Raw genomic sequence first — 24,673 nt, 5'->3', positions numbered from 1 at the left:
TTAGTCCATCTATACTGACCTCCATCAGGTTGCAAATTAAAAATATTTTTTTTCTGCATCTAGCTCTGAAAAAATATTTGGGCTTCAAGCAGTGTGTGGGACTTGGTCTATTAGTCCATCTATACTGACCTCCATCAGGTTGCAAATTAAAAATATTTTTTTTCTGCATCTAGCTCTGAAAAAAAATTTGGGCTTCTAGCAGTGTGTGGGACTTGGTCTATTAGTCCATCTATACTGACCTCCATCAGGTTGCAAATTAAAAATAATTTTTTTCTGCATCTAGCTCTGAAAAAATATTTGGGCTTCTAGCAGTGTGTGGGACTTGTTCTATTAGTCCATCTATACTGACCTCCATCAGATTGCAAATTGAATATAATTTTTTTATGCATCTAGCTCTGAAAAAAAATTTGGGCTTCTAGCAGTGTGTGGGACTTGGTTTATTAGTCCATCTATACTGACCTCCATCAGGTTGCAAATTAAAAATAATTTTTTTCGGCATCTAGCTCTGAAAAAATATTTGGGCTTCTAGCAGTGTGTGGGACTTGTTCTATTAGTCCATCTATAGTGACCTCCATCAGGTTGCAAATTGAATATAATTTTCTTCTGCATCTAGCTCTGAAAAAAAATTTGGGCTTCTAGCAGTGTGTGTGACTTGGTCTATTAGTCCATCTATACTGACCTCCATCAGGTTGCAAATTAAAAATAAATTTTTTCTACATCTAGCTCTGAAACAAAATTTGGGCTTCTAGCAGTGTGTGGGACTTGTTCTATTAGTCCATCTATACTGTCCTCCATCAGGTTGCAAATTGAATATTATTTTTTCTGCATCTAGCTCTGAAAAAAATATTGGGCATCTAGCAGTGTGTGGGACTTGGTGTATTAGTCCATCCATACTGACCTCCATCAGGTTGGAAATTAAAAATATTTTTTTTCTGCATCTAGCTATGAAAAAATATTTGCGCTTCTAGCAGTGTGTGGGACTTGTTCTATTAGTCCATCTATACTGACCTCCATCAGGTTGCAAATTGAATATAATTTTTTTCTGCATCTAGCTCTGAAAAAAAAATTGGGCTTCTAGCAGTGTGTGGGACTTGGTCTATTAGTCTATCTATACTGACCTCCATCAGGTTGCAAATTAAAAATAATTTTTTTCTGCATCTAGCTCTGAAACAAAATTTGGGCTTCTAGCAGTGTGTGGGACTTGTTCTATTAGTCCATCTATACTGTCCTCCATCAGTTTGCAAATTGAATATTATTTTTTCTGCATCTAGCTCTGAAAAAAAAATTGGGCATCTAGCAGTGTGTGGGACTTGGTCTATTATTCCATCCTTACTGACCTCCATCAGGTTGCAAATTAAAAATAATTTTTTTCTGCATCTAGCTCTGAAAAAAAATTTGGGCTTCTAGCAGTGTGTGGGACTTGTTCTATTAGTTCATCTATACTGACCTCCATCAGGTTGCAAATTGAATATAATTTTTTTCTGCATCTAGCTCTGAAAAAATTTTTGGCTTCTAGCTGTGTGTGGGACTTGGTCTATTAGTCCATCTATACTGAACTCCATCAGGTTGCAAATTAAAAATATTTTTTTCTGCATCTAGCTCTGAAAAAAAATTTGGGCTTCTAGCAGTGTGTGGGACTTGTTCTATTTGTCCATCTATACTGACCTCAATCAGATTGCAAATTGAATATAATTTTTTTCTGCATCTAGCTCTGAAAAAATATTTGGGCTTCTAGCAGTGTGTGGGACTTGTTCTATTAGTCCATCTATACTGACCTCCAGAAGGTTGCAAATTGAATATAATTTTTTTCTGCATCTAGCTCTGAAAAAAAAATTGGGCTTCTAGCAGTGTGTGGGACTTGGTCTATTAGTCCATCTATACTGACCTCCATCAGGTTGCAAATTAAAAATATTTTTTTTCTGCATCTAGCTCTAAAAAAACATTTGGGCTTCTAGCAGATTGTGGTTCTTGTTCCATTAGTCCATCTATACTGACCTCCATCAGGTTGCAAATTGAATATAATTTTTTTCTGCATCTAGCTCTGAAAAAAAATTTGGGCTTCTAGCAGTGTGTGGGACTTGGTCTATTAGTCCATCTATACTGACCTCAATGAGGTTGCAAATTAAAAATAATTTTTTTCTGCATCTAGCTCTGAAAAAATATTTGGGCTTCAAGCAGTGTGTGGGACTTGTTCTATTAGTCCATCTATACTGACCTCCATCAGGTTGCAAATTAAAAATATTTTTTTTCTGCATCTAGCTCTGAAAAAATATTTGGGCTTCTAGCAGTGTGTGGGACTTGTTCTATTAGACGATCTATACTGACCTGCATCAGATTGCAAATTGAATATCATTTTTTTCTGCATCTACCTCTGAAAAAAAATTTGGGCTTCTAGCAGTGTGTGGGACTTGTTCTATTAGTCCATCTATACTGACCTCCATCAGGTTGCAAATTGAATATAATTTTTTTCTGCTTCTAGCTCTGAAAAGAAATTTGGGCTTCTAGCAGTGTGTGGGACTTATTCTATTAGTCCATCTATACTGACCTCCATCAGGTTGCAAATTAAAAATATTTTTTTTCTGCATCTAGCTCTGAAAAAATATTTGGGCTTCAAGCAGTGTGTGGGACTTGGTCTATTAGTCCATCTATACTGACCTCCATCAGGTTGCAAATTAAAAATATTTTTTTTCTGCATCTAGCTCTGAAAAAAAATTTGGGCTTCTAGCAGTGTGTGGGACTTGGTCTATTAGTCCATCTATACTGACCTCCATCAGGTTGCAAATTAAAAATAATTTTTTTCTGCATCTAGCTCTGAAAAAATATTTGGGCTTCTAGCAGTGTGTGGGACTTGTTCTATTAGTCCATCTATACTGACCTCCATCAGATTGCAAATTGAATATAATTTTTTTATGCATCTAGCTCTGAAAAAAAATTTGGGCTGCTAGCAGTGTGTGGGACTTGTTCTATTAGTCCATCTATACTGACCTCCATCAGGTTGCAAATTGAATATAATTTTTTTCTGCATCTAGCTCTGAAAAAAAATTTGGGCTTCTAGCAGTGTGTGGGACTTAGTCTATTAGTCCATCTATACTGACCTCCATTAGGTTGCAAATTAAAAATAATTTTTTTCTGCATCTAGCTCTGAAAAAATATTTGGGCTTCTAGCAGTGTGTGGGACTTGTTCTATTAGTCCATCTATACTGACCTCCATCAGGTTGCAAATTGAATATAATTTTTTTCTGCATCTAGCTCTGAAAAAAAATTTGGGCATCTAGCAGTGTGTGGGACTTGGTCTATTAGTCCATCTATACCGACCTCCGTCACGTTGTAAATTAAAAATATTTTTTTTCTGCATCTAGCTCTGAAAAAAAATTTGGGCATCTAGCAGTGTGTGGGACTTGGTCTATTAGTACATCTATACTGACCTCCGTCAGGTTGTAAATTAAAAATATTTTTTTTCTGCATCTAGCTCTGTAAAAAAATTTGGGCTTCAAGCAGTGTGTGGGACTTGTTCAATTAGTCCATCTATACTGTCCTCCATCAGGTTGCAAATTGAATATTATTTTTTCGGCATCTAGCTCTGAAAAAAAAATTGGGCATCTAGCAGTGTGTGCGACTTGGTCTATTAGTCCATCTATACTGACCTCCATCAGGCTGCAAATTAAAAATATTTTTTTTCTGCATCTAGCTCTGAAAAAATATTTGGGCTTCTAGCAGTGTGTGGGACTTGTTCTATTAGACGATCTATACTGACCTCCATCAGATTGCAAATTGAATATCATTTTTTTCTGCATCTACCTCTGAAAAAAAATTTGGGCTTCTAGCAGTGTGTGGGACTTGGTCTATTAGTCCATCTATACTGACCTCAATGAGGTTGCAAATTAAAAATAATTTTTTTCTGCAAATAGCTCTGAAAAAATATTTGGGCTTCAAGCAGTGTGTGGGACTTGTTCTATTAGTCCATCTATACTGACCTCCATCAGGTTGCAAATTAAAAATATTTTTTTTCTGCATCTAGCTCTGAAAAAATATTTGGGCTTCTAACAGTGTGTGGGACTTGTTCTATTAGACGATCTATACTGACCTGCATCAGATTGCAAATTGAATATCATTTTTTTCTGCATCTACCTCTGAAAAAAAATTTGGGCTTCTTGCAGTGTGTGGGACTTGTTCTATTAGTCCATCTATACTGACCTCCATCAGGTTGCAAATTGAATATAATTTTTTTCTGCTTCTAGCTCTGAAAAGAAATTTGGGCTTCTAGCAGTGTGTGGGACTTATTCTATTAGTCCATCTATACTGACCTCCATCAGGTTGCAAATTAAAAATATTTTTTTTCTGCATCTAGCTCTGAAAAAATATTTGGGCTTCAAGCAGTGTGTGGAACTTGGTCTATTAGTCCATCTATACTGACCTCCATCAGGTTGCAAATTAAAAATATTTTTTTTCTGCATCTAGCTCTGAAAAAAAATTTGGGCTTCTAGCAGTGTGTGGGACTTGGTCTATTAGTCCATCTATACTGACCTCCATCAGGTTGCAAATTAAAAATAATTTTTTTCTGCATCTAGCTCTGAAAAAATATTTGGGCTTCTAGCAGTGTGTGGGACTTGTTCTATTAGTCCATCTATACTGACCTCCATCAGATTGCAAATTGAATATAATTTTTTTATGCATCTAGCTCTGAAAAAAAATTTGGGCTTCTAGCAGTGTGTGGGACTTGTTCTATTAGTCCATCTATACTGACCTCCATCAGGTTGCAAATTGAATATAATTTTTTTCTGCATCTAGCTCTGAAAAAAAATTTGGGCTTCTAGCAGTGTGTGGGACTTAGTCTATTAGTCCATCTATACTGACCTCCATGAGGTTGCAAATTAAAAATAATTTTTTTCTGCATCTAGCTCTGAAAAAATATTTGGGCTTCTAGCAGTGTGTGGGACTTGTTCAATTAGTCCATCTATACTGTCCTCCATCAGGTTGCAAATTGAATATTATTTTTTCGGCATCTAGCTCTGAAAAAAAAATTGGGCATCTAGCAGTGTGTGCGACTTGGTCTATTAGTCCATCTATACTGACCTCCATCAGGCTGCAAATTAAAAATATTATTTTTCTGCATCTAGCTCTGAAAAAATATTTGGGCTTCTAGCAGTGTGTGGGACTTGTTCTATTAGACGATCTATACTGACCTCCATCAGATTGCAAATTGAATAACATTTTTTTCTGCATCTACATCTGAAAAAAAATTTGGGCTTCTAGCAGTGTGTGGGACTTGATCTATTAGTCCATCTATACTGACCTCCATCAGGTTGCAAATTGAATATAATTTTTTTCTGCCTCTAGCTCTGAAAAAAAATTTGGGCTTCTAGCAGTGTGTGGGACTTGTTCTATTAGTCCATCTATACTGACCTCCATCAGGTTGCAAATTGAATATAATTTTTTTCTGCATCTAGCTCTGAAAAAAAATTTGGGCTTCTAGCAGTGTGTGGGACTTGGTCTATTGGTCCATCTAAACTGACCTCCATGAGGTTGCAAATTAAAAATAATTTTTTTCTGCATCTAGCTCTGAAAAAATATTTGGGCTTCTAGCAGTGTGTGGGAATTGTTCTATTAGTCCATCTATACTGACCTCCATCAGGTTGCAAATTGAATAAAAAATTTTTCTGCATCTAGCTCTGAAAAAAAATTTGGGCTTCCAGCAGTGTGTGGGACTTGGTCTATTAGTCCATCTATACTGACCTCCGTCAGGTTGTAAATTAAAAATATTTTTTTTCTGCATCTAGCTTTGAAAAAAAATTTGGGCTTCTAGCAGTGTGTGGGACTTGGTCTATTAGTCCATCTATACTGACCTCCATCAGGTTGCAATTTGAATATAATTTTTTTCTGCATCTAGCCCTGAAAAAAAAAATGGGCTTCTAGCAGTGTGTGGGACTTGGTCTATTAGTCCATCTTTACTGACCTCCATCAGGTTGCAAATTAAAAATATTTTTTTTCTGCATCTAGCTCTGAAAAAATATTTGGGCTTCTAGCAGAGTGTGGTACTTGTTCTATTAGTCCATCTATACTGACCTCCATCAGGTTGGAAATTGAATATAATTTTTTTCTGCATCTAGCTCTGAAAAAAAAATTGGGCTTCTAGCAGTGTGTGGGACTTGTTCTATTAGTCCATCTATACTGACCTCCATCAGATTGCAAATTGAATATAATTTTTTTATGCATCTAGCTCTGAAAAAAAATTTGGGCTGCTAGCAGTGTGTGGGACTTGTTCTATTAGTCCATCTATACTGACCTCCATCAGGTTGCAAATTGAATATAATTTTTTTCTGCATCTAGCTCTGAAAAAAAATTTGGGCTTCTAGCAGTGTGTGGGACTTAGTCTATTAGTCCATCTATACTGACCTCCATTAGGTTGCAAATTAAAAATAATTTTTTTCTGCATCTAGCTCTGAAAAAATATTTGGGCTTCTAGCAGTGTGTGGGACTTGTTCTATTAGTCCATCTATACTGACCTCCATCAGGTTGCAAATTGAATATAATTTTTTTCTGCATCTAGCTCTGAAAAAAAATTTGGGCATCTAGCAGTGTGTGGGACTTGGTCTATTAGTCCATCTATACCGACCTCCGTCACGTTGTAAATTAAAAATATTTTTTTTCTGCATCTAGCTCTGAAAAAAAATTTGGGCATCTAGCAGTGTGTGGGACTTGGTCTATTAGTACATCTATACTGACCTCCGTCAGGTTGTAAATTAAAAATATTTTTTTTCTGCATCTAGCTCTGTAAAAAAATTTGGGCTTCAAGCAGTGTGTGGGACTTGTTCAATTAGTCCATCTATACTGTCCTCCATCAGGTTGCAAATTGAATATTATTTTTTCGGCATCTAGCTCTGAAAAAAAAATTGGGCATCTAGCAGTGTGTGCGACTTGGTCTATTAGTCCATCTATACTGACCTCCATCAGGCTGCAAATTAAAAATATTTTTTTTCTGCATCTAGCTCTGAAAAAATATTTGGGCTTCTAGCAGTGTGTGGGACTTGTTCTATTAGACGATCTATACTGACCTCCATCAGATTGCAAATTGAATATCATTTTTTTCTGCATCTACCTCTGAAAAAAAATTTGGGCTTCTAGCAGTGTGTGGGACTTGGTCTATTAGTCCATCTATACTGACCTCAATGAGGTTGCAAATTAAAAATAATTTTTTTCTGCAAATAGCTCTGAAAAAATATTTGGGCTTCAAGCAGTGTGTGGGACTTGTTCTATTAGTCCATCTATACTGACCTCCATCAGGTTGCAAATTAAAAATATTTTTTTTCTGCATCTAGCTCTGAAAAAATATTTGGGCTTCTAACAGTGTGTGGGACTTGTTCTATTAGACGATCTATACTGACCTGCATCAGATTGCAAATTGAATATCATTTTTTTCTGCATCTACCTCTGAAAAAAAATTTGGGCTTCTTGCAGTGTGTGGGACTTGTTCTATTAGTCCATCTATACTGACCTCCATCAGGTTGCAAATTGAATATAATTTTTTTCTGCTTCTAGCTCTGAAAAGAAATTTGGGCTTCTAGCAGTGTGTGGGACTTATTCTATTAGTCCATCTATACTGACCTCCATCAGGTTGCAAATTAAAAATATTTTTTTTCTGCATCTAGCTCTGAAAAAATATTTGGGCTTCAAGCAGTGTGTGGGACTTGGTCTATTAGTCCATCTATACTGACCTCCATCAGGTTGCAAATTAAAAATATTTTTTTTCTGCATCTAGCTCTGAAAAAAAATTTGGGCTTCTAGCAGTGTGTGGGACTTGGTCTATTAGTCCATCTATACTGACCTCCATCAGGTTGCAAATTAAAAATAATTTTTTTCTGCATCTAGCTCTGAAAAAATATTTGGGCTTCTAGCAGTGTGTGGGACTTGTTCTATTAGTCCATCTATACTGACCTCCATCAGATTGCAAATTGAATATAATTTTTTTATGCATCTAGCTCTGAAAAAAAATTTGGGCTTCTAGCAGTGTGTGGGACTTGTTCTATTAGTCCATCTATACTGACCTCCATCAGGTTGCAAATTGAATATAATTTTTTTCTGCATCTAGCTCTGAAAAAAAATTTGGGCTTCTAGCAGTGTGTGGGACTTAGTCTATTAGTCCATCTATACTGACCTCCATGAGGTTGCAAATTAAAAATAATTTTTTTCTGCATCTAGCTCTGAAAAAATATTTGGGCTTCTAGCAGTGTGTGGGACTTGTTCAATTAGTCCATCTATACTGTCCTCCATCAGGTTGCAAATTGAATATTATTTTTTCGGCATCTAGCTCTGAAAAAAAAATTGGGCATCTAGCAGTGTGTGCGACTTGGTCTATTAGTCCATCTATACTGACCTCCATCAGGCTGCAAATTAAAAATATTATTTTTCTGCATCTAGCTCTGAAAAAATATTTGGGCTTCTAGCAGTGTGTGGGACTTGTTCTATTAGACGATCTATACTGACCTCCATCAGATTGCAAATTGAATAACATTTTTTTCTGCATCTACCTCTGAAAAAAAATTTGGGCTTCTAGCAGTGTGTGGGACTTGTTCTATTAGTCCATCTATACTGACCTCCATCAGGTTGCAAATTGAATATAATTTTTTTCTGCCTCTAGCTCTGAAAAAAAATTTGGGCTTCTAGCAGTGTGTGGGACTTGTTCTATTAGTCCATCTATACTGACCTCCATCAGGTTGCAAATTGAATATAATTTTTTTCTGCATCTAGCTCTGAAAAAAAATTTGGGCTTCTAGCAGTGTGTGGGACTTGGTCTATTGGTCCATCTAAACTGACCTCCATGAGGTTGCAAATTAAAAATAATTTTTTTCTGCATCTAGCTCTGAAAAAATATTTGGGCTTCTAGCAGTGTGTGGGAATTGTTCTATTAGTCCATCTATACTGACCTCCATCAGGTTGCAAATTGAATAAAAAATTTTTCTGCATCTAGCTCTGAAAAAAAATTTGGGCTTCCAGCAGTGTGTGGGACTTGGTCTATTAGTCCATCTATACTGACCTCCGTCAGGTTGTAAATTAAAAATATTTTTTTTCTGCATCTAGCTTTGAAAAAAAATTTGGGCTTCTAGCAGTGTGTGGGACTTGGTCTATTAGTCCATCTATACTGACCTCCATCAGGTTGCAATTTGAATATAATTTTTTTCTGCATCTAGCCCTGAAAAAAAAAATGGGCTTCTAGCAGTGTGTGGGACTTGGTCTATTAGTCCATCTTTACTGACCTCCATCAGGTTGCAAATTAAAAATATTTTTTTTCTGCATCTAGCTCTGAAAAAATATTTGGGCTTCTAGCAGAGTGTGGTACTTGTTCTATTAGTCCATCTATACTGACCTCCATCAGGTTGGAAATTGAATATAATTTTTTTCTGCATCTAGCTCTGAAAAAAAAATTGGGCTTCTAGCAGTGTGTGGGACTTGTTCTATTAGTCCATCTATACTGACCTCAATCAGGTTGCAAATTAAAAATAATTTTTTCTGCATCTAGCTCTGAAAAAATATTTGGGCTTCTAGCAGTGTGTGGGACTTGTTCTATTAGTCCATCTATACTGACCTCAATCAGATTGCAAATTTAATATAATTTTTTTCTGCATCTAGCTCTGAAAAAAAATTTGGGCTTCTAGCAGTGTGTGGGACTTGTTCTATTAGTCCATCTATACTGACCTCCATCAGGTTGCAAATTGAATATAATTTTTTTCTGCATCTAGCTCTGAAAAAAAATTTGGGCTTCTAGCAGTGTGTGGGACTTGGTCTATTTGTCCATCTACACTGACCTCCATTAGGTTGCAAATTGAATATAATTTTTTTCTGCATATAGCTCTGAAAAAAAAATTGGGCTTCTAGCAGTGTGTGGGACTTGTTCTATTAGTCCATCTATACTGACCTCCATCAGGTTGCAAATTAAAAATATTTTTTTTCTGCATCTAGCTCTGAAAAAATATTTGGGCTTCTAGCAGTGTGTGGTACTTGTTCTATTAGTCCATCTATACTGACCTCCATCAGGTTGCAAATTGAATATAATTTTTTTCTGCATCTAGCTCTGAAAAAAAAATTGGGCTTCTAGCAGTGTGTGGGACTTGGTCTATTAGTCCATCTATACTGACCTCCATCAGGCTGCAAATTAAAAATATTTTTTTTCTGCATCTAGCTCTGAAAAAAAATATGGGGGCTTCTAGCAGTGTGTGGGACTTGGTCTATTAGTCCATCTATACTGACCTCCATCAGGTTGCAAATTAAAAATAATTTTTTTCTGCATCTAGCTCTGAAAAAAATTTTGGGCTTCTAGCAGTGTGTGGGACTTGGTCTTCTAGTCCATCTATACTGACCTCCATCAGGTTGCAAATTAAAAATAATTTTTTTCTGCATCTAGCTCTGAAAAAATATTTGGGCTTCTAGCAGTGTGTGGGACTTGTTCTATTAGTCCATCTATACTGACCTCCATCAGATTGCAAATTGAATATAATTTTTTTATGCGTCTAGCTCTGAAAAAAAAATTGGGCTTCTAGCAGTGTGTGGGACTTGTTCTATTAGTCCAGCTATACTGACCTCCATCAGGTTGCAAATTGAATATAATTTTTTTCTGCATCTAGCTCTGAAAAAAAATTTGGGCTTCTAGCAGTGTGTGGGACTTGGTCTATTAGTCCATCTAAACTGACCTCCATGAGGTTGCAAATTAAAAATAATTTTTTTCTGCATTTAGCTCTGAAAAAATATTTGGGCTTCTAGCAGTGTGTGGGACTTGTTCTATTAGTCCATCTATACTGACCTCCATCAGGTTGCAAATTGAATATAATTTTTTTCTGCATCTAGCTCTGAAAAAAAATTTGGGCTTCCAGCAGTGTGTGGGTCTTGGTCTATTAGTCCATCTATACTGATCTCCGTCAGGCTGTAAATTAAAAATATTTTTTTTCTGCATCTAGCTCTGTAAAAAAATTTGGGCTTCAAGTAGTGTGTGGGACTTGTTCAATTAGTCCATCTATACTGACCTCCATCAGGTTGCAAATTGAATATAATTTTTTTCTGCATCTAGCTCTGAAAAAAAATTTGGGCTTCTAGCAGTGTGTGGGACTTGGTCTATTAGTCCATCTATACTGACCTCCATCAGGTTGCAAATTGAATATAATTTTTTTCTGCATCTAGCTCTGAAAAAAAAATTGGTCTTCTAGCAGTGTGTGGGACTTGGTCTATTAGTCCATCTTTACTGTCCTCCATCAGGTTGCAAATTAAAAATATTTTTTTTCTGCATCTAGCTCTGAAAAAATATTTGGGCTTCTAGCAGTGTGTGGTACTTGTTCTATTAGTCCATCTATACTGACCTCCATCAGGTTGCAAATTGAATATAATTTTTTTATGCGTCTAGCTCTGAAAAAAAATTTGGGCTTCTAGCAGTGTGTGGGACTTGTTCTATTAGTCCAGCTATACTGACCTCCATCAGGTTGCAAATTGAATATAATTTTTTTCTGCATCTAGCTCTGAAAAAAAATTTGGGCTTCTAGCAGTGTGTGGGACTTGGTCTATTAGTCCATCTAAACTGACCTCCATGAGGTTGCAAATTAAAAATATTTTTTTTCTGCATCTAGCTCTGAAAAAATATTTGGGCTTCTAGCAGTGTGTGGGAATTGTTCTATTAGTCCATCCATACTGACCTCCATCAGGTTGCAAATTGAATAAAAATTTTTTCTGCATCTAGCTCTGAAAAAAAATTTGGGCTTCCAGCAGTGTGTGGGACTTGGTCTATTAGTCCATCTATACTGACCTCCGTCAGGTTGTAAATTAAAAATATTTTTTTTCTGCATCTAGCTCTGAAAAAAAATTTGGGCTTCTAGCAGTGTGTGGGACTTGGTCTATTAGTCCATCTATACTGACCTCCATCAGGTTGCAATTTGAATATAATTTTTTTCTGCATCTAGCCCTGAAAAAAAAAATGGGCTTCTAGCAGTGTGTGGGACTTGGTCTATTAGTCCATCTTTACTGACCTCCATCAGGTTGCAAATTAAAAGTATTTTTTTTCTGCATCTAGCTCTGAAAAAATATTTGGGCTTCTAGCAGTGTGTGGTACTTGTTCTATTAGTCCATCTATACTGACCTCCATCAGGTTGGAAATTGAATATAATTTTTTTCTGCATCTAGCTCTGAAAAAAAAATTGGGCTTCTAACAGTGTGTGGGACTTGGTCTATTAGTCCATCTAAACTGACCTCCATCAGGCTGCAAATTAAAAATAACTTTTTTCTGCATCTAGCTCTGAAAAAATATTTCTGCTTCAAGCAGTGTGTGGGACTTGTTCTATGAGTCCATCTATACTGACCTCCATCAGGTTGCAAATTAAAAATATTTTTTTTCTGCATCTAGCTCTGAAAAAATATTTGGGCTTCTAGCAGTGTGTGGGACTTGTTCTATTAGACGATCTATACTGACCTCCATCAGATTGCAAATTGAATATCATTTTTTTCTGCATCTACCTCTGAAAAAAAATTTGGGCTTCTAGCAGTGTGTGGGACTTGTTCTATTAGTCCATCTATACTGACCTCCATCAGATTGCAAATTGAATATAATTTTTTTATGCGTCTAGATCTGAAAAAAAATTTGGGCTTCTAGCAGTGTGTGAGACTTGTTCTATTAGTCCATCTATACTGACCTCCATCAGGTTGCAAATTGAATATAATTTTTTCTGCATCTAGCTCTGAAAAAAAATTTGGGCTTCTAGCAGTGTGTGGGACTTGGTCTATTAGTCCATCTAAACTGACCTCCATGAGGTTGCAAATTAAAAATAATTTTTTTCTGCCTCTAGCTCTGAAAAAATATTTGGGCTTCTAGCAGTGTGTGGGACTTGATCTATTAGTCCATCTATACTGACCTCCATCAGGTTGCAAATTGAATATAATTTTTTTCTGCATCTAGCTCTCAAAAAAAATTTGGGCTTCCAGCAGTGTGTGGGACTGGGTCTATTAGTCCATCTATACTGACCTCCGTCAGGTTGTAAATTAAAAATATTTTTTTCTGCATCTAGCTCTGTAAAAAAATTTGGGCTTCAAGCAGTGTGTGGGACTTGTTCAATTAGTCCATCTATACTGACCTCCATCAGGTTGCAAATTAAAAATAATTTTTTTCTGCATCTAGCTCTGAAAAAATATTTGGGCTTCTAGCAGTGTGTGGGACTTGTTCTACTAGTCCATCTATACTGACCTCCATCAGGTTGCAAATTGAATATAATTTTTTTCTGCATCTAGCTCTGAAAAAAATTTTGGGCTTCTAGCAGTGTGTGGGACTTGGTCTATTAGTCCATCTATAATGACCTCAATCAGGTTGCAAATTAAAAACAATTTTTTTCTGCATCTAGCTCTGAAAAAATTTTTGGGCTTCTAGCAGTGTGTGGGACTTGTTCTATTAGTCCATCTATACTGACCTCCATCAGGTTGCAAATTAAAAATAATTTTTTTCTGCATCTAGCTCTGAAAAAATATTTGGGCTTCTAGCAGTGTGTGGGACTTGTTCTATTAGACCATCCATACTGACCTCCATCAGATTGCAAATTGAATATAATTTTTTTCTGCATCTACCTCTGAAAAAAAAATTGGGCTTCTAGCAGTGTGTGGGACTTGTTCTATTAGTCCATCTATACTGACCTCCATTAGGTTGCCAATTGAATATAATTTTTTTCTGCATCTAGCTCTGAAAAAAAAATTGGGCTTCTAGCAGTGTGTGGGACTTGGTCTATTAGTCCATCTATATTGACCTCCATCAGGTTGCAAATTAAAAATAATTTTTTTCTGCATCTAGCGCTGAAAAAAAATTTGGGCTTCTAGCAGTGTGTGGGACTTGTTCTATTAGTCCATCTATACTGTCCTACATCAGGTTGCAAATTGAATATTATTTTTTCTGCATCTAGCTCTGAAAAAAAAATTGGGCATCTAGCAGTTTGTGGGACTTGGTCTATTAATCCATCCATACTGACCTCCATCAGGTTGCAAATTAAAAATAATTTTTTTCTGCATCTAGCTCTGAAAAAATATTTGGGCTTCTAGCAGTGTGTGGGACTTGTTCTATTAGTCCATCTATACTGACCTAATCAGGTTGCAAATTGAATATAATTTTTTTCTCCATCTAGCTCTGGGCTTCTAGCAGTGTGTGGGACGGGGGTTGATGAACTCCGGTGGCCACTCGAAGGGCAGCCCGTCCGGGCTGGTATGTTGCGCATAGAGGTCTGCGCCCAGGGGTAGCACCACGGGCCTCGGTCGGGGAGCAGCGCCCGGGGGCACTCGGCCTCGCGACCAGGCCGGGGAATTTCCGGTTGGGCCTGGGGGTGGCACTGTTGAGGAAGAGAGCGCTTTAGGGGCAGCGGCGCCCGGGTTCACCAGGCCTTGCGACCTGGCCAGTGGTACTTCCTCTTTTGCCGCGCCCGGGGTCCAGGGACGTGGCGCGGAACGGGCCGTGGCCGCGGCTCCTGCCGCTTGAGGCCTAGCTGTGAGCAGTGGCAGCGCGGCAACGGGTGTGGTGAGTAGGGCTTCGGGCTCTGCGACGGGAGGCTGGGGCTGGCTTGCAGCTGCTGGGCTCGGGGTGGTGATGTCCCCATTACCTGCCTCTGTCCTCGCTGCTCCCTCCGCGGTGTCGTCTCCGGCCTTCGTCCCTCCTGCACCATCCTCGGAGGCAGGCGTGCTCCAGGTTGTGGGTGGCGCCTCCTGCTGGCGGGTTCCAGCCTGCTGGGCCATCTCTCTTCCCCACTCGGCCAGCGCATTCTGCTGCGCCCGGACCATCCTCCGGTCCAAGTCCTCCAGCGCAGCTCGTGCACAGTCCGGGTCTCTGGGCAGCTGTGCCAGCAGTTCTGTTAAGCTGCAAGGTGGTTCTGCTTGCAGCAGGCTGCGGGCCAGGGTGCTGGTGGGGTTTGCTGCTCCCTCCATCTCCGGGTGCAGCAGGTCCAGACTGATCCAGGCCGCGCCTGGCCCCACAGTTTTCTTTCCTATCCGCCCCCATAGGGGTTGGTCTTGGGGGCATCTGCTGATAATCACTTTCAGGGGCAGCCCGACTACGTTGATGGACATCTCCATTGCTGCACTCATTATTGCTGGGGTCGGGCTCCTTCTTTGCCGCCACTCTGGGACCTGGCCCACGATGGGAGGTGGCTTCCTGTTGTCTTTTGGTGCGCACATAATGGCGTCCGCTCTGCCAGGGCGGGAAAAACAGATGAAGATGGCAGGAAACGGTCCAAGATGGCGTCCGATGGGGGGAAACGACTTCGGATGGCGGGAAACTTCTGGAAATGGCGGGAGACTTCTTTTCAAGGTACATTTACAATCTTCTTCAGGCACGCAATACCCGTTGGTGGCGGGTTGGTTTGAATCCTGCCGACTACGCCAAAGTTGACTCGCCCCCTGGGCCGCGTGGGGAACCCGTAACCGGGCTTCTGGTGGGATGCTGGGGGTGGTAGTCTCAGTGTGGCGGTGACCCGGTCCGTGGCTCAGGGTGGTCAAACCAGTGGCAGTCTTAGTGTAATAACAAATGTCCGACTACGCCACCCGTGGATTGCGGTCAGTGGGGACTGCTGCTGCGCTGCAGGCCGCTGAGGCTGATGTTGCAAGCACAGACAAGTATGGGATAACTCCCCACGGGTGGAGTATAGCCTCAGGGCAGCTAGTATGGATGATGGGAGTGATGGTGTGAGCGTCCCAGTACTGATGGTGCTGGTGCGGCGATGAAACACAGAGATGTGGGGTTGCAGTTTCCAAATCTTTACTTACAGTTGTTATTCATGTCAATCCTGCAGGCGATGACTGCCCAAGCCGTGCTGCGTCCACCAGGCAGGGGACTCGACCAACTCCCAGGCAATTCCAGAGCGTGGCACAGGGCTCCCTTCTTTATCTTACTCTGGCCGTCCCCACCAGTGACCCACCTTTGTCCAGCTTCCTCGGGCCTTCTATTGGCGAAACCTATCTCTGGTTTCCCTGACCCTATATGGTATGCTTTCCTGGTGGATGTAGTGAGGGGTCGCACCAAGATGTGGTCACAACCTCTTTGGCTGAAGAATCTGTTGCCTCCACCAATTTGGGTTTCGGTACCCTGCTCTGCCAACCCGTCACCCGCTATCTCCTGGGTCCTTAGGGTTCCCTCTGTCCTCTTGTCTCTGGGCCTTTCTTGATGTTCTTGTTCCTTTCTTACTTTCCTTTCTGTTCCTTCTTCTCTCTCTCTCTCAGGCCCTGGCCTCCTGACAAGGCCTGCCTGGGGAGCAGAGCCCATGCAGCAGCTCTGCTCCTTGTCACTCCTCCTCAGACTGCACTCCTCTCTGAACTCGCACTGTCCTAAGATGGTGCCCACCTTTTATACCTCCCTCTAGCACCCGAGCCCAGGTGACTAGCAACCAATGGGCTCCTACCTATGCCCAGAGACCCACCCCTATCTGCTCCTACACCACTGGGTTTTTTCTCCCCCTCCCCACTCCAGCCAGGGACAGAAGCTGTCGTGCCTGCACTTGTGTGGGAGCACCGTTGAGCTGTCCCTCGGAAATGGGGTGTGTGTGGTGCATGCAGCCTCCCGAGTCCTGGTCCACACTCCATCCTTACCCGGGAGTGGAATATCACACCTCTGTTTTGAGGTGCAATACCCCTGTAGCAGCCGAGCCCTCGGGGTGCTACACAAACACTGGAAAGGCACATTACCAAGCGTACTTCAGTAACCAAAGAACTTGTCTTGATCTGTATACTGTTGCCGTGTATGGAAGAATTGCACAGTAAAAGTGAGTCTGTTAATCCAGATCTACGATCTCCTATCTTGCTTGAAGTCAGTGTCGGTTCCATGAACGGTATAACAGTGAGTACAGCAAGTCCTCCATTGCAGCACACACTCCGGTCTCAGTCCTTAATAGTAGAGGGGGCACTGGGCAAAGCAAAGATAGTTCCGGCAAACAGCATAATGGTAATGGCCCTGGGTGCTCCCCTCTACACAATAGAGCATTTTTATGTGTTTCGGATGAAAACTGTAATATTTAAGATATGTTCAACATTCAATTGGCTTCTGTTACAAACACTTCTCTATTTTATTGTTCTATTTCCTGATGATGGTGTCCAAAAAGTTAATTTCCATACAGAAGTAGTTGAATGTTAAGTTGAGGGTGGAATTATACTGATCAATATGTTCATGGAATGTCTTCAGCTGTTTCTCAGACTCCATCCAGATGATTAAAATATTGTCAATGTAATGGTAATAGACAAGAGGCCTGATGGAAAAAGAGGACAGAACTTCACTTTCAAGCTTGGCCCTGAAAAGATTTGCATATAGTACATCCAGAAATGAATGTGTCGCATGTGCTTCCTCACAATTTGGTTTCTCAAGTCCTCAGACAGTTCTTTGGTCTTCTTTCTTTTCTCCATGCTCAATGTGGTACACACAAGGACACAGGACAGAGGTTGAGTCAACTTTAATCCATGTTAACTGGCTGCAAGTGTGATTTAGTTATTGCCAACACCTGTTAGGTGCCACAGGTAAGTTACAGGTGCTGTTAATTACACGAATTAGAGAAGCATCACATGATTTTTCAAAGGTTGCCAATACTTTTGTCCACCCCCTTTTTTAGGTTTGGTGTGGAATTATATCCAATTTGGCTTTAGGACAATTCTTTTTGTGTTTTTTTCATTGAAGACAAATTAAATGAAGATAATAATACCAAAGAATTTGCAATTGCAATCATTTTCAGGAAGAAACTGAGTATTATCTGACAGAATTGCAGGGGTGCCAATACTTTTGGCCAGCACTGTATATGTATATATATATACAGTATATATATATATAACTTATACATATGTCTAGAAATATTTGGACAGTAACAAGTTTTGGCATTTTAGATGTTTACCAAAACATATTCAAGATACAGTTATATAATCAATATGGGCTTAAAGTTCAGAGGACACTCAGCTTTAATTTGAAGGTATTCAGATCCTAATTGGAGTAAGAGTTTAGGAATTACAGCTATTTAATATGTAGCTGCCTCTTTTTCAATGGACCAAAATTAATTGCACAATAATTTCAAAAGCTCTTTAATAGGTGGCATAGGCTTGCCCTTCGCTAATTCATCAATTAAGCAGGTAAAAGGTCTGAAGCTGACTCCAGGTGTGGCATTTGTATTTTGATGCTGTTGCTGTGAACCCACAAAATGCAGTTAAAGAAACTCTCAATGGAAGTGAAACAGACCATTATTGGGCTAAAAAAAAGAAGAAAACCATCAAACAGATAGCAGAAATGTTAGGAGTGACAAATCAACAGTTTGGTACATTCTGCAAAAAAAAAAAACCTCACTGATGAGTTTGGGAACTCAAAAAGGCCTGGATGTCTACGGAGGCCAATAGTGGTGGATGTTCATAGAATCCTTTCCATGATGAGGAAAAACAACTTCACAACAACCACCCAAGTAAAGAACACTCTCCAGGACGTAGGTGTTGTATATACAGTATATAGATACTGAGCTTTACTTACCCCTCCTGGATATAACATTCTATCGCCGCTACTGCCCCTGTCTCTGTGGATCAGCTGCAGTGGTAACATCATGCCAACAGCACAAAAGACAATCACTGAGTTTAACAGCTGAGAATATCTATATACTATAGACTGAACCCCTGAGCTAAGTAATTGGCTGCAGTGCTGTCAATGTAATTTCTCCACTGCAGCTAATCAACAGGGACCAGGGCAGCAGTGGAGACACAGAGTTCTGGACCAGGAAACTGAAGTTCAATTTGCTTGAAATGTTTTACACCTCACTAAACCTATGGACAAAAGTTTGTTGAAAGGGGACAATCCCTTTAATTGATGCATTGCTTTACCTGCATTGATTTTGAGCAATACAATGTATTTGGAACTTTATAAAAAATAAATAAATCATTGCTCTTTACATTACAGAATTTATCTAGTTCAAAAAGGATGTGGTTGTTAACAATATTTTCAACAATCCAGCAGAATTGTGAATATTGCTCTGGGCGATAATGCAGATTGTAACTCAGAATAAGTATAATATAAGTAATACAATGTATTTTCAAAGTAGCTTAACCTTTTACGTTAAGTACACATGTATGTACACTGTAAAGTAGTGTTCTACATTGAATATACACTATGCTGAATAATCTTCATCTACTGACTATAGCAGCTTTCTTCTATAGTTTTGCTGAGGTGAATATGAAGATTACTCCTCCATTTAACTGAGAAAACCACCTATATCACACTGCAAGGGAAATGTACTTGCAGTCCAGGAGGGGGCTGGAGTCGGGCGTAGCTAGAGGGAAGCTCCCCATGACTGTGATTGGCCGGGAGGATTTGAGTTTGGAAAATGCGGGGGTTTAGGATTGGGTATGGAAGTATGGGGGCGGGCACTATAAGGATTGAGGGGTGGTCTATGGGGAATAGCGTGGGAAGGGCCATTCTACTGTAGGACTCGGACAGAGAAGACCCCATAGCAAAAATCCCTACCTTTATGGAGTCCGTCAATTCATTGGTGGCTCAGCTGTGGGACACGGCCCGTTATAGGGATGGAGGCTGGCTGGCATCCCAGCTGTCAGCCTTGCTGGGGGCAGCACGTGCGGAGGACGACGCACCGGGTCCCAGAGGGAGACCAGGAAGATCGTGGCCTCCGGAGCGGCTGTCGCCCGGAGCATCTGGGGGCAGCAGGCAGCGGCTGCGGAGTCCCTCACGGGACCCTGCGGGTGGCAAGCAGCACAGTGCGGTGCCACGCCGCCGTGCTCGCACTGGCAGGAATCCGCACAGCCGGCCTGCAGGCCCTGGACAGCATGGATTGGGGACAGACGCCGAGGTACAGGCTGCACAGGAAGTGCGGGCCGCACAGGAAGTGCGGCCGGCGTCAGCAGCACAGCCCCGACTGGAAGTCAGGGCAGTGCCTTGCAGGGACATCCCTGCACCAGGCAGAACTGCCTGCACACGGCAAAAAATCTGGGATCGGAGGCACGCAGCAGTGGAGCTGGCGGGACGGACATCGAAAATGGCAGGTATCCCTTGCGATGCTCCTGTCAGGGTACCTGCCAGATGGAGCGGGATACTTACCATACGGCAACGATCAGAGGGCAGGCAGCAGCAGGGAGAAGCAGCACTGGCAGGCCCAGCTATTCAGTCAGTGGCGTGCAGCAGAGTGGAGCTGCCTGGCAGTCACATCCCATCCAGCACGGGCCGGGCCGGTTGGTCCGGGTCAGGGGGCGATCGGGGTCACAGGCCTACTAAGCGGAGCAGAGTGAGGACAAGCGGGAGGCGAACTCCAGGTGTGGGAGCACCAGGGGCTGCGGCAGGTGTTCGGGTCCCCCCCGGTGACGAGAAGGCCTGGAGCATGACAGTCAATCGGAAGGATCAGATTTGGAAGAAGGAATCGACAACTCACGGGACTCAGGATTGTCAACTGGTGGGGACAGAGCACCTGCACAGCTACGTGAGTATGATTATATGTCTTGTTTGTTGCCCGCAACGGCTGTATCACAGGGGGTAGCGAGTAGTCAATTAGTGGGGTACGATGCGAGGAATGTGGGTGGGCCGAATGGGGCACAGGTACCGGGGCTTAGTGATATTTTTCGCACTATGCCGCAAGTCTTGCTGAGGTTAGAAGGTGGGACAGCAGGCGAGACTAGTGTCTCGCCCATGAGAGCTTGGTTGCCTGGGCAGGCGGCGGTGCAGCGGGCTGGGCCTGAAGGGGTCAGGACAATGGTTCCTAGCGAGGAGGTGTCATCTGGGATTTCGGTATCAGTTCAAACCGAGAAAGAAAAAGGCGATATGGTAAAGCTGGATGATAGGGCAAGGGGTGAGGTGTACGTGTGTTTTCAGGGCACTTTGGGGGCACATTTAAAAAAAGAGGTAATTGAAAAAATTTGGCGGGATGAGTATGTCGAAATTTTCTCCCTCCTCCCCTTGGAAAAGTTCAATTTAGATAAGGGAAAGAAGGACTATAGCAAGAAGGAGGAGGAAGAAAAGCGGAGGTGGCATTTGATTCCCCAGACGTTTGTAAATTGGTTGCAAGCGCTTGCAATACTGGCTAGCATTATCTGGGAGAAGCTTCCGGAAAATTGCTCCAGTTTATTTTGTTATTTGGATTCATAAGGGAGGCCCACCGTACATACGGGGGGCAGACATGGTTACGTTACGACGAGCAGTTCAGGCAGAGGAAGGCGGTAAGGCCAGAAATTAAGTGGGATCAAAAGGACATAGGGTTGTGGCTTAAGGTAATCGCTCCGGCCAGGTAGCGGAGGCAGCGGTAGTCAATTGTTTCTGCACGGGGGAGGTAATGTAGTGGCGCAGGGTGGAAAAGAAAAATCGGGAACGTGTTGGCAGTTTAATGACGGCCAGTGCAAGTATGGGAACAGTTGTAAGTTTAAACACGTGTGTTCCCATTGTAACGGGAGTTCCCACGGCGCCTCTAGATGTTTCAAGAAAGGAAAAGGGAAGCCTTCAGTGGGTCCGGTCAAGGGGGAGACTCCAGTGAAACTTCCTGGGATGGTCCCCTTTCTAAGTAGATATCCAGATCGGGAAAAAGCGCATGTTATTAGTTACGGTTTTTTAGAAGGTTTTAGGATTCCTCCACCCGCATATAAAGTTCCTGTTTCACTTAAGAATTTGAGGTCGGCCCAGTTGCATCCGGACGTGGTCAGTGCAAAGTTGTCTAAAGAGGTGGAGTTGGGTCGTATGGCTGGTCCTTTTCAGCTTTTGCGGTGAGGGTGTAATTTTTTCTCCTTTGAGAGTTGGGCCAAAGAAGGAACCGAATAAATTTTGTTTGATTCAGCACTTGTCATGTCCAAAAGGGCTTTCGGTGAATGATGGTATCGATCAGGAACTATGTTCGGTGGTGTATACATCATTTGATGCTGCAGTAAAATGGGTGTGCACGTATGGGCCTGGGTCGTTGTTGACTTAGACCGACATTGAGTTGGCATTCAGATTGCTTCCGGTGCACCTGGATAGCATTTCGTTGTTAGGGTGTTTTTGGTGCGAGGAGTACTACCTAGATAGATGTTTGCCCATGGGTTGTGCAATTTTTGGTCGTTATTTGAAACTTTTAGCACTTTCTTGGAATGGGCGGTACGGGACGTTGCAGGTGTACAGTCGGTCATTCATTATTTGGATGATTTTTTGTTTATAGGTCCTCCAGAATCGTTAGTTTGTTGGAACTTGTTAGCATCTATGTTTTGGGTGGCTAAGAGTTTTAGCGTTCCGCTGGCAGAACAGAAAACAGAAGGGCCTTGCACTGTGTTGAGTTTCTTAGGTATTCTGATTGATTCAGAAAAGATGGAATGTCGAGGCAAGAGGTAGACAGGGTGTAGCTTGCGTAAGGTAACGTTGAAGGAGTTGCAATCCCTGTTGGGGAGGTTGAATTTCGCTTGCAGAATTATGCCTATGGGCAGGATTTTTTGTCACAGGTTGTCTGGGGCGACTGCAGGTGTGAGGGCACCGCACCATTTCATTCATTTGAATAGGGACCACAGAGATGACTTGGAAGTGTGGAAACGTTTTTTGGAGAATTACAATGGTAGTTCGTTAATTCAGCAGCATTTCGTGGACAGTTTTGATTGCAAAATCTATACGGATGCAGCCGGCGGGGCAGGTTTCGGAGCGTACTGTAAGAGGTGGTGGTGTGTTGGAGCGTGGCCAACATCGTGGAAATAGTTGGGTTACACAAAAAACTTGGCCTTGTTGGAGTTGTTCCCAATAGTGGTGGCGGTTTCTATTTGGGGGGAATTTTTCTTGAATAAGAGAGTACGTTTTCATTGCGACAATATGGCAGTGGTGGCGGTGATTAACAGTTTGTTGGCCTCATCCCCTCCGGTCATTAAGCTGCTCAGGGAACTAGTGCTCAGGTGTCTTGAATTGAATGCTTGTATTTCAGCAGTGCATGTTCCGGGTGTTCAGAATTCTATAGCGGATGCATTGTCTCGTTTTCAGTGGGACTGTTTCCGGGCTCTGGTGCCAGAGGCGGAGGACGTGGGAGACGAATGCCCTTCGCACTTTTGGCAACTGATTACGGAGGAACAGGAAGGCTAATTCGGGAATCTATTGTGAGTAATACCTGGTCTGCTTATGAGGCATCATGGCGAATATGGCAAACTTGGCTGGCTGAATGGGGGCCAATTGTAAGTGACTAGGATAGAAGCTTGGCGGTTTTGTTTCTGATTGGTGAGGCGTTAGAGATTGGGTGGTCAGGGTCAAGGGTTAGTAAGTTCATGGCTGGGCTGGCATTTTGTTTTAAATTGCAGGGAGTAGGGGACGCTACAAAATCTTTTTTAGTCAGGCAGGCATTAAAGGGTTTCAGGAGGGGCAGACACACGCTGGACAAACGGAGACCAGTGTCGTTTACTACGTTAGAGGGTCTGGGTGCAGTACTAAGGACGATTTGTAGTTCTAGTTTTGAGTTGGCATTGTTTAGGCTGGCTTTTTTGCTAGCTTTCTTTGGCACATTGCTAGTTGGGGAATTGGTGGCTCCAAGTAAAAGCAGGGCGGGGGGACTGCAGGCCGAGGATGTGGGATATTGGGTTGGGGGCATTGATTTTTGGTTAAGACACTCTAAGATGCATCAAGCTGGAAAAGACAGGCGTGTGATGTTGGGCAAGGTGGACGGGGCAATGATGTGTCCAAGGAGATGTTTGGAAGAATATTGGCAAGTATGGTCGAGTAGAGTTGGCCCGCTGCTATGCCATGAGGACGAAACATTTTTGTCCCATTTTCAGTTTACTGCAGTACTTAAAAAAGGGATTCTCAAGCTGGGGCTTAGCCCCGAATTATATGGCACACATTCATTTAGGATTGGCGCAGCGTCAGAGGCAGATAGGTGCGGTTTGGGTGCTGAGGTGATAAAGGGCATCGGCAGGTGGAATTCTGACCGCTATTTTACGTATGTGAGGTATTAATTATAAGACAATGGAAAAAAGTAGTCCGTCAAGTTGGTTAATTTGTTTTTCGTTAATCATTTTAAGTGCTGGTCCATTGTTAGCCTCGATTTTTTGACATTCATTCGTGCATTGGTGGGCACTGCGGGCCGACGTATGGCCGGACGATAGGCAACTGTGTTTTGGTAGGGAGCAGATTGCTGTCCGCTGGCTGAGTTTTAGGGGGATGGTATGGAGTCGGTTTTTGTCAGAATTCCACAAGGCAGCCCAGTTGGATATAGCACCTAATATCTTGATGGTTCACATAGGTGGGAACGATTTGGGAACAAGGCCCGTTAGGGAATTAATTCGCGACATTCGGTTCAATTTTTTTTAGTTATGGACAACTTTTCCAGGGTTGCTGATGGTGTGGTCAGACATCGTGCCTAGACAGAAGTGGAGGGCAGCAAGATCTTTAAAATGGATCAATAGAGCGAGGGTGAAGTTGAATAGGGCCATAGGGGCCTTTGTATCCAGGAATGGAGGTGTAAGTATTAGACATTTAGATTTAAAGTCCGGAGCGGGGAATTTTTGGATGGCGGATGGTGTTCATTTGAATGCCATCGGAATTGATCTCTGGGCTTTGGCAATACAGGATGGGACCGAAAGGACATTGTTGGGGTTGGGGCACTCGCGAGCCTGAGATGTCAGGGCTGTGCATGGTTAGAGGGGGGTGGGGTTCTTGGAGTTGGTACTGATTTGTTGATACAAGGAATTTGCGAGAATTCCGGGTAATTTGAAGTTACATGGGGGGTGGTCTGGC

The sequence above is a fragment of the Phyllobates terribilis genome, unplaced genomic scaffold (genome assembly GCF_046119375.1).
Source record: "Phyllobates terribilis strain yellow unplaced genomic scaffold, ASM4611937v1 Scaffold_3__8_contigs__length_932513732, whole genome shotgun sequence".
In the NCBI taxonomy this organism is placed as follows: domain Eukaryota; kingdom Metazoa; phylum Chordata; class Amphibia; order Anura; family Dendrobatidae; genus Phyllobates; species Phyllobates terribilis.
The sequence above is the reverse complement of the archived record's forward strand: the minus strand, read 5'-3'. Positions refer to the sequence as shown.